The sequence below is a fragment of the Apostichopus japonicus genome, chromosome 17 (assembly GCF_037975245.1).
Source record: "Apostichopus japonicus isolate 1M-3 chromosome 17, ASM3797524v1, whole genome shotgun sequence".
Classification (NCBI taxonomy): Eukaryota; Metazoa; Echinodermata; class Holothuroidea; order Aspidochirotida; family Stichopodidae; genus Apostichopus; species Apostichopus japonicus.
In genome coordinates, this window is record NC_092577.1 from 16,822,705 (window position 1) to 16,840,019 (window position 17,315).

At 44.9% G+C, this 17,315-nt stretch overlaps 1 pseudogene; it reads right to left on the minus strand.

The window, feature by feature from the left end:
* Positions 1-578: 578 nt before the first annotated feature.
* LOC139957851 (U2 spliceosomal RNA) lies at positions 579-809 on the minus strand (annotated as a pseudogene).
* Positions 810-17,315: the final 16,506 nt, after the last annotated feature.

Sequence of the window (17,315 nt, forward strand, 5' to 3'; positions counted from 1 at the left end):
ATAACCAAATTTCAAAGTAAAATAACGTAGCTGACAAAAGCTTCTTATCCACAAAATCACCAAGGTTGAAGAATAAGATGTATGAAGTCGGCCTGACGTTTCGACTGTTTTCTACAGTCGAAATGTCAGGCCGATTTCTTCCACTTTATTTAAAAGTATCATAGTTAATAACAATAATACTACTGGATATCATCGTCGTGGATATCCAATGATATCGAATGATATCCAATGGATTAAATATATATGAGAATTCCTCTTGGTAGTTATTGCAGCTGATAAAACATAACGTAGTGCAGACGAGTTGTAATATACAGTTGCATTTGTCGAGCAGAAAAATCTTGCTTCCAGGGTGAAGTCCTACTAAAATGGCTGCACATGGTATGTATCCACAAAATTGAGTCATGTGTTTTTTTCCAGACTGTCTCTTGATTGGCCAGTTGTTGCCATGATACAAAAACATCTTCTAGGGTACGGTAGTGAAGATATTTCAACAACAGGTGACTTGCCTGATTTATTCTGTTGAGTCACAATGTTGAATAGGCTGACCAGCGGTGAACAAAACAGATGATTTCAAAAGGAATTGCTGGTCTGTTGATGGTGAAAGGCAATTGATGGTACTTTTTAAGAAAAAGTCACCCAGGAAAGAACCTGGGCACGAAAACCAAACTACCAAACGACTGATCCGCTCTCAGCCTCAGTCCCCTTGCATCGGGACTGTGACTGTGTGATCATCGTCGGGTGTGCATCACATTCCCCTCGAAAGGGAACAGATACTACACATGATCTTAGCCAAAAGGCCGAGAAGGCAATTGATGGTTGTGTAGTAAAATCAACTGACAATTGTAAACAAACTGTGATGAAGTGCAAATGTTTTTAGAATTGATGATAAAATTTCGCTACAGTTCCGACAACCTCTTTACATTTGTCGTTTAGTTGTACTCCCCCCCCCCCCCTTTCTCTCCGACCGACTACATGGTCACGTGGTTAGAGCATCCGACTTGCAGCCGGTAAGTTAGGGGTTCGACTGTTGGCTGGGTCATACCGAAGACTGGAACCTACTGCTATTGTGCTTGGTGCTCAAGCAATGGAGTAGGGAAAACAAGCCAGTGCGCCACAACTGAAAAAAAGGCCGTCGTAGGCGCAACTTAAACCCATAACAAATCAACAAAACAACTCTCTCTGTACCGATCAGGGTACTGCGAAAGGGACCACTGGCGTAGCAAGCGGGGGACAGAGGAAATAATACCATCAGAAATGTTGGGATCGCAAAAGCGATTGTGAAAAGAACGAGCGATCAAAAACTATTTTAGTACATGGATGTGTAACTGATTGCTCCGATTTGCATCCAAGGGTATTTCGAAAAATGAGATATATGCAGGCCAATACGCTGGGGGGGGGGGGAGGTCGAATGGTTCGGACGACCATCATATAAATAAATATTGAAAATTAAGGGGCCACCCCTCCCCTAAGACTCCTCCCACAGGATACAGATCAGTATCGTGAATTCGAAAAAAAGTACACATGACAAATTTCTCCTATCCCCAGTCTCTTTTCGGTCTAACAACAGCGAATAATTGTCGAACAGTGGCACTCCGTGCTTCTGTGAATATTTAGTTTAATTGAGAGTTAAAGATTGAAATAGAAAGTAAGAATGTATATGATGTCATGCATGTATTACAAGTTGCAAGTCTGATTTAATCATTTTTTCTTCAACTCTTTTCATTTATGACAACTGATGTCTCTAACTTTGCTTGTTTAGCCTACCTTCTGTTTGTTTTTCGGCATGACGTCATATGACCGTAAGATCGGACACGATAATACGGCTGAAAAAAAATTTGCGTTTCGTGCGCAATCGAGTTTGTGCCGCAGTCGTAATTTATGGGCTTTAAAGACTAACCCTAGTCGATTTTTTTTTTAACCCTACAACCCCAATCCTAGTCCTAGGTACGTCCCTGCCTATAAGCTGATCAGTATTGTTTAGCAACTATTAGATAAAAAATATAACATTGTTAATAACATAACATATTACATAGGAAGATTTATTGCACATGCCTAAATTTTTTGTTCTATTGGTGCGTCCAGGGAACTGCTACTCAGAGTAGCAGTTCCATGGAGAGTCGTCGCGCAAGTAATTTTGTGTGTATACCGAATTTGCATATACCAGACTTGCGTGTATACTAATCTTGTCTTTATATACCGGGGCCCCTTGTCGACTTGTCTCGTTTGTGATTTAATCTTCCTTGTAGTTTCGCACAGTGCTCAGAGTACAAGAGAGGCAGGTTTGTAACTATTACAATCTGATCCTGTTCCCGGGGTCGTCATTTAATGTCCCAATCCAACAGACGTGAGTCAATTCTCAGCCTTTAGCCACTTTCCGGAATGCTGAGAGAGTAGGTAGCAACCTGTCCGTCGCCACTGCAGGAGAGCCTTGTCGAATCTAACTAATGAACACAGTTAACCCGAATCACAGTTAATCCACTACAATGGAATCAACAACAACTGCTGTACGGCTATTGGACTGCACCGGAAATTGAAAAAAAATAACATTTCAGCTTTTCACAGCCATACTCGAGATGGGAATTGAACCTGAACCAGCGTCACAAACACACAAAATGGAGGCGTGAAGAAGCGAAGATATTAGGAGACATTTTTGTAGGGGTGGGGACCTTGAGGTGTAGTTTTTTGATACCTCAAAATAAAAACACACGCTCAATGCTGATTGTGTATATGTGACATCACCATGAATTTGGATGCCCCAAATCCCCCAAATTTACCCGAAACTCCTGGCGGCGCCAATTATGTTAGTATAGTCTTGCCTTACAAGGGCAACATATTACACCATTTGGCATCTAAGCACACTTTCGTACAGTAGAAAATCTCTTAAAGGTGATGGGACACCCCATGAAAAATCCCGGGTAAGCGCCAGACGCTACCGGCCTTTGTAATAATGATTCTTTGGCTTATGGGTGGCAATTTGTGGGCAATGTAGCAATCACTAATCTGTTTATAGTTGGAATGTAGAATTATTATAACTAGGGAAAATTAAATTGATATCTTAGATTATCATCATTCTTTTTGCAAACAGAATAACCAGAGAATAGGTTTTTTTCAAATGGTAGTGTCGTCGTGGTCTCAAGCCTCTTTCTTTCATACAATCGTACATACTATTATGAAACCTTACAGCCAATTCTGCTGGTATAACAGGCTAAACCGTAACCAGGTTTGACTATGATAGCCCAGTGGTCCATGAAACAATGCATGGGGTATGGATGATGATCATGCACACCAAACTAGAGGGGTGGACCCTGGTTGTGCTTGCCCCGCCCCTCCCTTCTGCTCCTCCCATCCTAAATTGGCGTGCACTCACAGCAAAAAATAGCTTAGAATAAGCAAAGCAAGAGGAGCGTGGAGGCCGAGTAGCTAATGCTGTTGTTTTATATATAATCCTGTTATGTTGTGTCCTTGGGCAAGGCACTTTTTTCTCGACTGCCCCTCTCCATCCAGGTCCATCCAGGTGAATAAATGGGTACCTGTGATGTAACTAAGGTGTGTGCGCTGGATTCTCAGCAGCCAGCCAGATGACCAGGGATTCAAAGTGCTATCATCAAGTAAAATTACTCAGAAGGAAACTTGAAAATGGTAAGTTGCAATAAGCCGGAATTGTTTGGAGATTAATAACACAGAATAGTGTCACTATAACAAATAGTAAATTAATAGTTACTACCAGCAGTGAGCAATTCCCAACCCCCGGGCCTCGGTTCATTGTCAAACACTATCCATGAGTTTTGGGGGCTTATATATGAAAAGCTCGAATCTTTTTAAAAGTCGGGAGGAGGTTATAACTCGAAAAAAGACGGGCGTATCCGTCGCTGCATCCGTCTCCTATAGTTAGCGGCATATGTCCAGGGGTATAATCGTCCAGGGGTAGTTGTCCGGGTGGGTAAGTAAGTAACTAAAACTTTATTGATCCAATATGGAAATTCGTGTACTCGCACGTACTATAAAAATTCTCAAATGATAGAAAAAAATATGACTGTACAGATAATATGGTAAGAGGGGTAACAAATTAACGTTGAAGATTGCTGTTGAAAAGTTGAATTGCGGTGTCTGTTGGTTTTCAAGCATGGGAGTCTCAGTCTCCCACTGCCCCTACTCATGCAACTATCATGGAGATGGTCATGGAGTGGGTGGGCACTGTCCCCCCACACAGTGTCAAGTTTACTCTGGAGTAAGCATTGATAAACTTCGTCTACCGTAGGCTGGGAAGTACCGATCACCTCTTCCGCTTTCTTTCTAATTCCATCGATACGATCTCTTTCCGAATTAACTACATTTCCACCCCAGCATATAAGACAATAACGCCAGACCCCACAAAATGTAGCATTATAAAACATTTCCAAAATTTCAGAGCGAACAATATGTTCCCCCCATAATAAATCATTGTTCAAAGTCACGCCAAGGTATACATTTGACACGACACGTTTGACTGGAGTTCCCTTAATAATGGCTGGTGGTGGGGGATTAGCATTCCGCCGGAAGTCGATCACCATTTCTTTCGTCTTGGTAACGTTCAGTTCCAGGACATTCGAGTCGCAGTATTGAACGAAAGACTGTATTTGGTTGTGGTAGGCACTGTCCACAGACCCGTTGATTAATCCCACCAAGGCAGTGTCATCAGCAAATTTAATAAGTGAGCACCCTTTCTCCGAGGATCTGGCATCATACGTATATAGCGTGAATAGAAACGGTGCCAGAACTGTACCTTGGGGCGCCCCAGTATTAGAAGAGGTTATCCTGGAGCGGCAGGTTGGGCTGAGGTTAACGGATTGCGAACGGTTTGTGAGGTAGCTCATTATCCATTGAACAAGGCCGATCGGGACTTTCATTTCAATGAGCTTATTGGCAAGTATATGTGGTTGAATAGTGTTGAAGGCGGATGAAAAGTCGAAGAACATTACACGAGCATTATTTCCACGGCAAGAACTTTGTGACATCTAATTATTATTGGCTTAACTATACTTCTACTCCATGCACCTGTTTCCGTTGGCATTTATGCAAATGTGTTTTACTTCAGTTTTATTGTTATAAATTATTACGTAACTGTTTGATGTTGAACACGTATATAAAGGTTGCACGTGGAAATATACAAGAGTTGGATCTACGTTACTGCTGTGTTCGGTATACTTATTTATCCCCCCCCCCCCTGACTACACGACAAACTTTCAAGATGGGAGTATACCTGTTCAAGGATTACAAGGATGGCGTCCTCGCAGCTACGACCCGGTTGATATGCAAATTGTAAAGGATCTAAAAATGGTGCTACAAATGTTTTAAAGTGTTTCAAAAATATACGTTCGCAGACTTTCATTGGCACGGCAGTGAGGGCGATGGGGCGGAGGTCATTGAGGCAAGATATGGTTGATGCTTTCGGAACGGGGATAATACCGGATGTTTCCATAAATTAGGAACAGTACGAGTTTCAAAAGATTGGTTGAAAATCACGGTAAAAATATTGGCCAATTCAATTGCACACAGTTTGAGAATACGAGGTGGAAACTTGTCAGGACCCGCAGACTTCGATGGCTTGAGTCGGACGAAATGTTGGCGGACTTCAGCTTCGTTTACAGTCAGATTACATTCCGCATGTGAAAACATTTGTTGTAAGTTGTCGCGTTCGACATTAAAATCATGCTGTTGGTCAAACCTGCTATAAATGTCATTCAATTCATTGGCATAGGCTAAGTCTGATTTCGGCAATTGGCAAGATTTGGATTTATTAAGGTATCCTGACATGAGTCTAACACCTTCCCAGGCTCGTTTCATGTTATTATCCGTGAAGTGGCCCTCGATTTTTTCCCGGTATAGTGCTTTCTCTTCCCTTATAACTCTTTTGAGGTCTGCCTGGACACGTTTTAATCCCTCCCGATCTCCTTTCCCGAACATACCCTTCTTTCTGTTGATAATGTCTTTCACTCGTTTGGTAATCCAAGGTTTATTGTTGGGGTTGTTGTTGTTTGTTGTCGGGTTCCCACCCGGTTCCCCCTCCTTGCGTGGAGCTTCCTCCGAGGCAGTAGGTGCGCCAGAACTTGGCGCCTTTGCTTGACCCCCACTCTTTGTCATAAAGACATAAGAGGGACAAGCGCGAAAGACATGTCCCTCCTTCCCACAGAGTGAGCACACAACGTCGCTTGGGCAAGCAGAGGTATCACGCCCAAGACGAAGGCAGCGCCCACACTCTTTGTTCGGGCAGCCCTTGGCTTCTTGCCCGGTCTCCCCACACCTGAAACAGGTACGGGGCTGACCGGGGTAACGCACGTGAGCTTTATGCCCGGCAATAAAAAGGAAGGAGGGAATGTCCTGCTTGAGGTCGATCCGAAGTTGTCGGTGCCCGTTCAACACCCCAGGGGCCTGTGCGTAGGAGCACATTTTGATAGCCTTGACAGCCCCAAACCGACCTAAAGTGTGCTTTTTACGTGCTAAGAAACGGACACGGACCAAAGGTCAACAAAACCAAAAACAAACCCAGTCTGTAAAGCAACAACTGAAACCCATCAATCTCTCACTAACGCAGCGTTTAACGTGACGCGAAAAGGGCACGGACCCAAAGGCCAACAGAAGCAAAACAAATAAAACACTACAAACAGGCCCCAAAAAGCCAACCCCAAACCAGAAAGAGAAAAATTAAACTAACCTATAATATGTAACGACCACACAGCCCCCCACACCTACCAACTAACTCACTCCAAATTTCATCCGGGGAACGCCGTCCCGATAGTAGACGACGGGCTTGCGCCAGCGTCTACGAAAGGCAGTGTCGGGAAGCCGTGCATGGTCCGCCTCCATGCGCAAACCTGATGTCACTCTGCACGAGGGGGACAACATCCTCTGCCCTCCAGACGTCCCCGTCGAAAACTAGGCGGCATCTGCTGTTCCAGATGTGTCTCCTGATGACAGCGGCAAACAACAACAGCAGATCCCTAACCCAGGTTGGGCACACAGGGGGCAACAAACCATACAAAACAAAATCACTACTAATGGCCCACTGTGTGCAACCAATAACACCAATAACGAAGGCGTGAAACCAATCCCACACCAACCGGACAAAGGGACACTCCAGCAAAAGGTGTTGCATAGTCTCGATGGCTTTACAGCCCACACGGGGACAAATCCCATCACCTAATCGCCACCTGACTAGGCGAAAATGGTTAGTGATGAGGACCCCATGTGCAATCCTCCACGCCAAGTCCCTGAGACGGCTATCTAGTGACTTGCAACACACAGACCGCCACACATCTGGAGAGATGGCGGTCCGGCAAGCCGACGGGCACACAGGCGCGAGCATTGAACGAAACAATGGTGGGTATAACACAGAGGGGGCCACGTTCAGCAGAACATGTGGCCCACCCTCTTCTTTGATTCTACGAAGAGAGTCACCAATCTGAGTATAGACCCCAGAAGGGCGTGTCGCCTTTGGCCGGTTATTGGAAAAGGATCCGGGCCAGTGGTGTCGAAAAAGAAACCCACCCCAGTACCTAACAAAAAAAGCAAAGGGAAACGAAGGATTTTCAAAAGCAACAAAAACACCTTTCAAGAGGAGAAAGCGCAGTTTAGATGGTAGGTGGACCAAACCAAGTCCACCGCCCGAGGGGGTCTTATACAGAACGGTCCTTTTGACAAGGTTTGGTTTGCGCTTTCCCCAAATGAAATCAAAAATGATCCTCTCCAGTCGCACCAAGGCATGATCCGGTGCGGCGATCACCGTACCAGGATACCAAAGGAGAGGAACAATAAACCTATTTACAACTGTAACCTTCCCAGGGAGGGAGAGCCACCTGTGACTGAATGTGTCGAGCCTTGCCTCCACCTGATCAGCCTTCTCGGCCCAAGTGGTGGCCTCCGGGGCACCATAACCTAGCCAGATGCCATTTACCTTGATCATGACATCTGACCAAGTAGCATCGAACGGGAGGGATTGGCCACGCCAACCTCCCAATCGCAGCCCTTTGGTCTTGGACTTGTTCAGTCTGGCACCAGTAGCCTCTTGGAAGGTGGTCAAAACCTTCGATAAAGGCTTGAAGGAGGCGAGGTCCGACACAATACAAGTGACGTCATCGGCATACTGCACGCATTTAACTCTAGCCTCACCCGGTACGTTGAAGGGTCGAAATCCAAAGCATCTGTCCAAGAAGGTACTGAGCGTTTCGCTGAAGAGAACATACAACAACGGGGAGAGGGGACAACCCTGACGGACTCCTCTTCGAACCGGGAAGGGACCAGAAGTTAATCCGTTAACAGTGACGAGACCCAACGAATATATACGGAGTTCAATCCGAAGGACTCTAAGGTTCTGAACAGGAAGTCGTGATCTACCATGTCAAAGGCCTTTTCCTGGTCCAGTGAGACCAGTGCACATGGCAAATCACGAACTTTAACAAACTCGATCAAGTCTCTCATCAACCAGAGAGACTTGTTGAATACACTTGCCTCGCACAGCACAAGTCTGGAGAGGACCTACAATATCCGGCATCACGTCCGATAAGCGATTTCCTAATGCTTTGGCCAGGATTTTGTAGTCCACATTTAACAGCGTTATTGGACGCCTATTTGTAGGGTCCAAAGGGTCTCCTGACTTTGGGAGGAGAACAATATTTCCAACCCGCTGTGCTTGGCTCATGTAATTCAACTGGAAAGCGGTAGCGAACACATCTCTCAAGTCCCCACCGAGGACCTCCCAGAAGGTCCTATAGAACTCTGCCGGGAGGCCATCGGGACCGGGGGACTTTCCCTTCTTCATCGCTGCTACCGCTGTCCAGAGCTCACCAACGGAGAGATTCGAGCCCAAGCTATCATTTTTACTCTCAGGGGGAGTAAAGGACTGCCTAGGACTGCCTGCGGGCTCTCCACGACGACCCCACCAGGATGACACACTGCCCTTATTCTGCGGTCAACCACAGACTTGGTGTCGTCCCGGTAAAAACGAATAGTGGGCTTCTCGTCCGCCTCAACAAACTGGATTCTGGCACGCACTCGGGCTCCGTGCAGTTTCTCATCGAGAAACACTCCAAGTGCATGCAGATCAGACGATGAAGAACCATCCCTTGCTCTGCTGCACAAGGAATGGAACTTGAATCTCCGTTGGTGAGCTCTCTCAACACAATACCTGATTGCGAACTGCTTGATGAGGGACTTGACCTCGTCCCACCAGACTAACGCATTGGGAAAAGCAGGCTTGAGGGACTGCCATCCTCTGTACTTCTCGACAAATTGCTCCTTGAAGTTTTGCTCTTTAGCCGCCAAAGTCCCTTCTCCACATGAAAGGACTCCGGCAGCTGCAAGCGCAAAACAACAGCGTCATGATCAGATAAAGGACATGAAATAATCGAGCACCGAGATCGAGGAAACTTGCGCGGGGCATAAAACCTGTCGAGTCTGGATGAAACTGTTCCATCTGGTTTATGCCACGTACAAGCAACCACCTGGGGATTTTGGGACCTCCAAACATCCACAAGATCTCGGTGCTTGACAAACAAGCCTAGCTCAATCATGCCGGTGGTACAATTGGGGGACTCTTTCCTCGAACGTCTATCTAACGCAGAGTGAGGGACACAGTTAAAGTCCCCCCCCCAAGGATACAATTTGCCTTACCCGGTACAAAGGATGGCAAGACCGTGAAGAAATTTTTCGCTGGCTGGTTGGGGGCATACACATTGCAAACCACCAACTCACCCCGCGTGAGCCTTAAGTGTATGCACACCACCCGACCTTCATGGTCTTTCTCCACTTTTCCCACAAAATGACACAGTTTTGGGGACACCAAAATTACAGTCCCGCAAGATGCCCCTGATCCAAAGGAGGCATAAAGGCCTCCTCCCCACTCCAAGGACCAAAGATGAACATCACTCTCACAAGATATGTGGGTCTGTTGCAAAAGGACCACATCCACGTGGAGCAACTTGCAGAACTGTAAAATCCGTCGCCTTTTTGGGGTACCCCTCATCCCATTCACATTAAGGGTGACGAGGGATAAGGTGTCTGGTGTCATAACCTGCGATGTTTTCCCAATACGGCTCTTTTCAGGCCCTTAGCGGTGTTTCCCCTTTTCCTACGACCTAGCAGACCTCTTAGCTCCTCGTCACAAGGAACAGGAGGTCCACTAGCGACCATCGTGTCCGGTATAGTGGAAGCGACTGCGGGCAGGGTGGAAGGGCCGCTCGAGTCAGTGAGATCAGTGGCGTGTTTTGTCTCATCAAACCAATCGGAGGACTCCTTAGCCACAACTACTAAGGCGGAAGCACAGTCCTCCATTGGCGAGTCCGAATCTGGGCCACTTAATGTCTCTTGGGCCGGTTGACTCGAGGGCCGACTAGTGTCACCGATAGCGGGCGAACCTGTCGGTGCCCGTTGAACACCCCAGGGGCCTGTGCGTAGGAGCACATTTTAATAGCCTTCACAGCCCCAAACCGACCTAAAACAGTTGCGACAAGTTCCCGACGCACCTCTAATCCTACGTGGATGACAGTTACCCATACGGAACGTTCGTACAGCATCACACCGAACAGCATCACACCGAACTGTCGTACGGTGTGACCTTCAGTCCCTCGACTCCCTCCAACACATGGACGCCTCAGACGCGGGCAGCCTCCGAGGTAAAACGAACATCAAAATAATTCATACCCCGGAGAGGTTTACGCTGAAGCGCGTCAACCTCTCCAGGGACTTTTAAACCAACAGAACGCAAAACTGAAAAAAAATTGTCCGGGGACGACCTTAGCCTCCCCCGAAAAACTCAACAATACGATTTTGCTGTCACGGCGAGCCGCCATGACAGCTAGGGGTGTGGCAAAGCCACGCACCTATACAAAAACCAAAACGAAGCAAACCCAAAACACACAAACTACACTAACACAAACTGCAAACTAAGGAAAGGCCAACGTAAAAACACAAAAAGGTGTGGTCAACGAAAAGTGGAGAGCAGCCGAAAACACGTCCGCACTCCACGAGAACTGAACTGAAACCGACCTAAAACTGAAACCGACCTAAAACAGTTGCGACAAGTTCCTGACGCACCTCTAGTCCTACCCATACGGAACGTTCGTATGGAGTAATTGTCAAACCATCAACCCCACTCAGCAACGTGACACCCTTCTGCCGGGTCACGTCACTGGTAAAACGTAGATCATACGTATTACGACCCTGGAGAGCTTGCAAAGCATCAACCTCTCCAGGCGGAACAACACCCTTACTCTTTAAAATACTAAAAAATTGCACCGGTGGAACCGCTTGTTCACCGGTGAAGGTTAACTTAACAATTTTGGAATCACGGCGCGATGCCATGATACCGAAGGTGGCTAGGCCACAGAGGAGTAACAAAAACAAACTAAGGACAGGTTGGATAAAGTACGATATACGATAACTATGTATATACGATAACGATATACGAACTGGCGCGCACACCCGCCTGGCGGGAAGTATAGGGCAGTACAGTACAGTGAAATAATAGCTGTTATCAGATGGAGAGCGAGAGCGAAACACGTCTGCACTCCACGAAAGCCAACTACAAAGTCATTTATTGCTCAATCTTCCTCATGTCAAAATATATATTGTAGTAATGAATTAAAACGTATTGACATTTAATAATAGATTGTGTGTATACTAATGTCGCGGAATAAACATTGCTTCGAAATATGAGAAGAAAATATCTCTCATGGTAGTAAAGCTGCATGTCATTGACATGACAGTTAAAATACAATTAACAATTCTGAGGCTCTCTAGAATAAAAACCGAAATGAAGAAAAAACCCAACCATTGAAACTTTGTCTAAACCTTAAATTTGTGCAGCCTTTATGCATTTACCATTAACAGCATCACGCAATTTCTTCTGCTCCTCAGCCCTTGATAAACAGTTTGGGTATTCACGGTTGGCCTGATATAGAATGGCCTTAAATGGAAGAAAATTTCTAAGTTGGTATTTGTTAACCCATGTTTGGCCATTAAATACCAGTCCTCCGAAGAAATTACTAGTGGCCATCGTCTTTTTACTTAGTACCTCCGACATTAATTTCAATACTAAGTCTCTCCCAGAATTTGACTTTTCCCAGATGTTGTGGTACCTCAGCTGTACACCCTTGACCCACGTCACCTATTACTGCACTAGTTTCATCTACAATGCAAGAAGGCTTAGGAAACTTGAACTGTGTGGTTTGGGTGCTTTCTAGATGTGACAGCCTATCCTCTAAATTGTTCAGTGAAGATTTTGTCTTCTTGAGTTCATTTTCCAATGACAAAATGTAGGCTGTAACATGCTGTGGAATACCATGAAGCCCTAACTACTGCTCATCAATTACAGGAGTTGTCTCAAGATTCATGACAATCTGCTCTGATTCCGTAGTGGGAATGTCATCGAATATTTCAGAAGAGTACCATGACGACAGAATGGGTGGGGATGGCCGCGGTTCATGGTTCGTGGTTGGTGTCGCGAATGGTGGTAGAGTAGCCCGCTTTAGGGCGATGGAAGCTCTGGGGTTTTACAAGCTCTCTGGTGCAATCTAAGCCGTATATGGAACATTTCGTGTTGATTTTATCGACTGAGAATTGGGGACTTTGGTCCGCTTTGTCTGTCATACATGAAAAAATGTATTGCAAAGCTAGAATACATCAAGAGATTGAAAGGACAATAAGACCAAATGACCAATGTCCAATTAACGTAAACATGTATATTTCCACCCGTGGCGTAACTCCTGTGGACAAATGGTATCCAAGTTCCCGAGAACTTGGAAAGGCTAGAGCTTGAATTTACTGAGCCTGGCCTTCTTGTCAGCAAACATATCGATTAGTCAATCTTTATCAGTGACCATGCCTCCTCGCTCTCGATGGAAAGGATAGCCAGCGAATCCAGCCGGTCTTGAGAAATGGTTGAACGTAGGTAAGTCTTGATTAGCTTCAACTTGGAGAATGATCTTTCTGCGGTCGCCACTGTGACTGGAAGTGTAATAAATAGGACCACAGCCAATAACAGCTTTGATCGAGTAGGTACTAAGGTCACAGTCATTCAGAAGCTGCAGCACTTCAGAAACGTGTGACGTGTCTCTCACGTTATCACCATATAGCACCAACGGAACGACTCAATCTCATTAACAAGGTCAGTTGTGTAGTCTGTTACATCCACGCCGTCTGTGCATGTCTCCTTTGTATTTGTCTGCATACACTCTGACAGTCTTACGTACCTCAATAATGTCAAGGGACAGAAGATTCTTGGGGTGAACGAAGTTGAAGGTATCAGCGACTAACTGCTGGCCTCTGAAGCGTTCTTCCAATTGGATGGTAGTGCTGTCAATCACTCGATAGAACGTTTCGGCTGTGAATCTCTCCTCCGGGTCCATTCCGTCTTTCCAGGCGCGAAATCCGTGAATTCGAGCAGACCGTGCTCTGCGATGTTTCCACTTGAACTCGCCGACGCGAGTTTTTTACCGGCCAAATTTTCGCAAAATATCAGCAAAACGTTGGAAAATATGCCAAATTCGATTAACTGTCTGATACGGAAACATGCAAATCCACACACAAATCTTAGGCATCGGCGATTTGGCCGATAGCTGAGGAAAGCATCAGCCAAAGGGGTTAAAAATATGCCAAATTTGTGGCATTTGGCCAGTTATCGGCCAATGTCATGTGGCAACCCTGACCGAGAGCGAATTCATTGAAATTCCAGTGTGTACCTCAGGCACTTGAGTCAGTCGTGCGGAAAGAAGGATACGAGATTTGCAGTAACTGGGGCATATGATTTATGACGAACGTATTCACGCACAAAAAAATATGTCCATTCGTTGATAGTTTGTTTTCCAACGAACTAAGTTCTGTACATCAGTGCAGCGGGGCCCCGTCCGAGCCCATAGGCGTTACGCCGCTGATTTCTACGTGAGCATTAAAACAAAGAAGAAATAAAATGACGGAACAAAGTTAGTATAAATAAAACAAATCTTTCATCGAAAATGAGTTAACAAGCATAACAAATGTTATGGCGAACAACAAATGCAAACCAGTTAGTTAAACAATTAAAGGGAAAGAAACGTTCTTGTTTTCGAAAAGGATCGACCAGAATCTGGTGGGCAAATTTGGCTGTGGACATTGTTAGCACTTTCGGGATTTCGGTACGGTAGTATTTGTTATACTGCATTAAGGCTATATTCGAAACATGTAAAAGGCTGTATCGAAACAAATACCATATGTAGGCTATTCAGTAATAAAAACATAACGTTAGTAATTTGTCGAAAGTTCCAATGACCGTACAAACATCGTTATCAAAACTGGTAAATGTCATTCGTAATTGAAGTGCTAGTAGCGTTGGGAAATTTGGCTGGAAAATTGTAAGCTCTTTCGGGATTTCGGTAGTGAATGTTTGTTTTACTGCACTGATAATAACATTAAAGTGGCCATGACACGAAAATGTCAACTTCCAGTCTTTTTGGGATCCATCTAAGCATGCTCTCTAGAACATATATCAACCATTCTGCCAGTTAAAAATTTGATTTTTCCCTTCGAAAATTGAGATTTAATTACCCTCTTGGGGCTTGAAAAGTTCGTTCGGCTGAAAATTTTCCTAATCTCATGACGTCATTTGACGTCATGTTATGAACACGATTCGGCTCTCGCTGATTCCTCCGAACACATATCATACTTACAGTACGACAAGTGTACATAAATACACAAAACAATCGATAACAAGTCGGCGCGAAATCAGATCGAAATTTCCCGTGGAATGTCAGATTTAGAACCAAATGCGGCAACCGAAGTTCAAAGTGATAGTGGTTCTTCACCAGGCAGTGAAATTGGGCTATAATTAGAGTGCCCTTTCTCATATTCGAAGCAGAGAGTGAAGGCGATGATCATGCCAATATTGAACCGAACGTTGAGGGTGGACCTGAGGCATGGGCGGGATTACGGGGGGGGGGGCCATGAGGGGGCATCTGCCCCCACTTTTTCCCAGACCATAGTTCCCTTTTTTGTCGTTTTTGCAGACAAATGTGCACAACCCTAATCGAAATTATTCCCCCACAACAGCTCTATCAAATAGGCCTATTTGTTTCGAATCTAAGTCGAATTTGTTTTTAACATCGTAACATGTAGCATGCAGAATAACTGGAGCTGGAGCTAGCACATGGTTCGCAGCACAGGTTACGAATCCTGGAGCTAACACACTAGTTATTCAATTCTACATCCGCGGCATGTGCTACAGTGCTAGCTTCAGGATTTTCAATGTTGCTGCTCTACTGAATGCGTTGAATAACTAAATCCAGAGAAACGATTTACGAAAGCCAGATTTGCATATTGGGTATATCAATAATTAAATTCAATACACTGACACATGACACCCCCCCCCCCGTGTCATTCACCAGTATGCAATGGCAATGCCGATGTAATTTCTTTACTGCTCGAAATCCTGGAATGAAGGTATGTTCAGTCCCCAATATTTGCCAAGTGCTCCAAGAAGTGGGGACCGAGAGGAGAATTTCGAAGTGGGTGCTGAACATATTCTTGATCGATCCAATGCACAATAAACTAATAATTTTAGGGGGAAAGAACTGTCTAGATGCGATTTATTGTTACCAGAGGTGTAATTTTTGCTGATCTAGGATTTCCTTTTTGATTAAATTTCGACGCGACGCGCCAACTGATGGTGGTGCACCGCCTAAATAGTGACGTATAAGCTTCAGTTGTACATCACCATATAAGTTCTTCTTCCATCCTCCCTAAATTTACACACGTTCATTAATTGTTTAGATGCAATTTAAAGCCTATATGGGTGTTAATTTTACCGATATAAGGGTACCTTTCATCGGAAATTTCGACGCTCCTTGCCAACCGATGATGGCGCTCCGCTTAGATAGTGGCGTATACCAAAAGTTGTACATCACCATTTGACCATATGTTCTACTATCAATCCTCTTCAAATTTTTCAACGATATTTAACTATCTAGATACAATTGCAGAAATGAGATCCATATTTCAAGGATGGGTACATGCAGCTTAGAGCACTCGGGAAGTGCCGTTTCCGGCTATCTGGAGGGTTTGTAAAGCCAAAAAAATTATTGTACGCTTCGTGCCCAACCGATGGTGGCGCTCCGCTTAGATAGTCTTCCTGGCAGGTTTGCCCCCCCCCCCCACTTTCACAACTAAAATCCCGCCCCTGACCTGAGGTGTTAGAACCGTATCAGTTCGAGCCTGTTAAACGAGCCGAAATTGAAGCTCCACAACATATCGAAGAACAACCCCGTTCGGAACTATTGCAAGGAACATACAACGTGGTAAGAATTTATTAACGAAGCATTTAAAAACAAAATCCAGTCCATTTTGTGCATGTGTTGTTGGAATTCGCGGAACTCCCTAAACCGTATTGTGTGTTGTGTTACGGTGACTTACAACCCATATGTACAGTGTGTTGGCTATGTATTCATATACATGTACAAGGATCGCCACTTGCCCATTAGAGGTTTCCTGTTCTCCAATCTGGTCTTCGGAGTTTTGGTCATAATGTTTTTTTCCGTCCTTCGGCCATCGATGAAGGCTAATTGCATGGGTTATGACATTTGTGCAGCCCCCAACAACACAACGGACTGGCATTTCTCTCGGATATTGTAAAACAAACTTGAAATTTCTAGCGATATAGCGTAATACAGTGTTTGTTCTCTCAGTGTAAATGTGTGTGTATGTGTGACGGTAAGATCGTCGCGCATCCGGTACGTGCCCGGGCTTGGCACTTGTGTTCCTTACATGACGTCATCATTGTCTTGTTTTGAAATCGCATTTTCAGATATCTATTTTCGGATGCGAATATTAAAACGTAAATTTCTAATTAGTCCTTGAGGTTTTCAAGGTGATGAGGATAGTTTTGTACATAGATTTTCTCATAGATTCAGAGGAAGTTACTCTTGATTAGTTGGATTTTTTCGTGTCGTGGCCTCTTTAATACATGTAAAAGGCTGAAACAATCTCATCGAATATCACATGTATGCAGAAGTGGAAACCTAACATTAATATTTTGTTCGTAGTTACACTGCACGTTAAAACATCGCTTTCGATATACGTGGAGAGAAGCCTACTTTTTCACTTGTCATTCAAAATCGACGTCCTGATCATGTGTGCCCGCCGCGGTCGGATAAACCTTTGCTCCTTCATTTAAAACGGATTACAAGGTAACATGAAAGGATCATCGTCCGACCGCGGCGGATAAAGCACTCGACCATTGTTCACCCAGTTAGGCCATCAGCTGAAGGTCGAAATTCGCTTGTTTCGTTCCAGCAACTGCGGGTCTAAAATTTCTC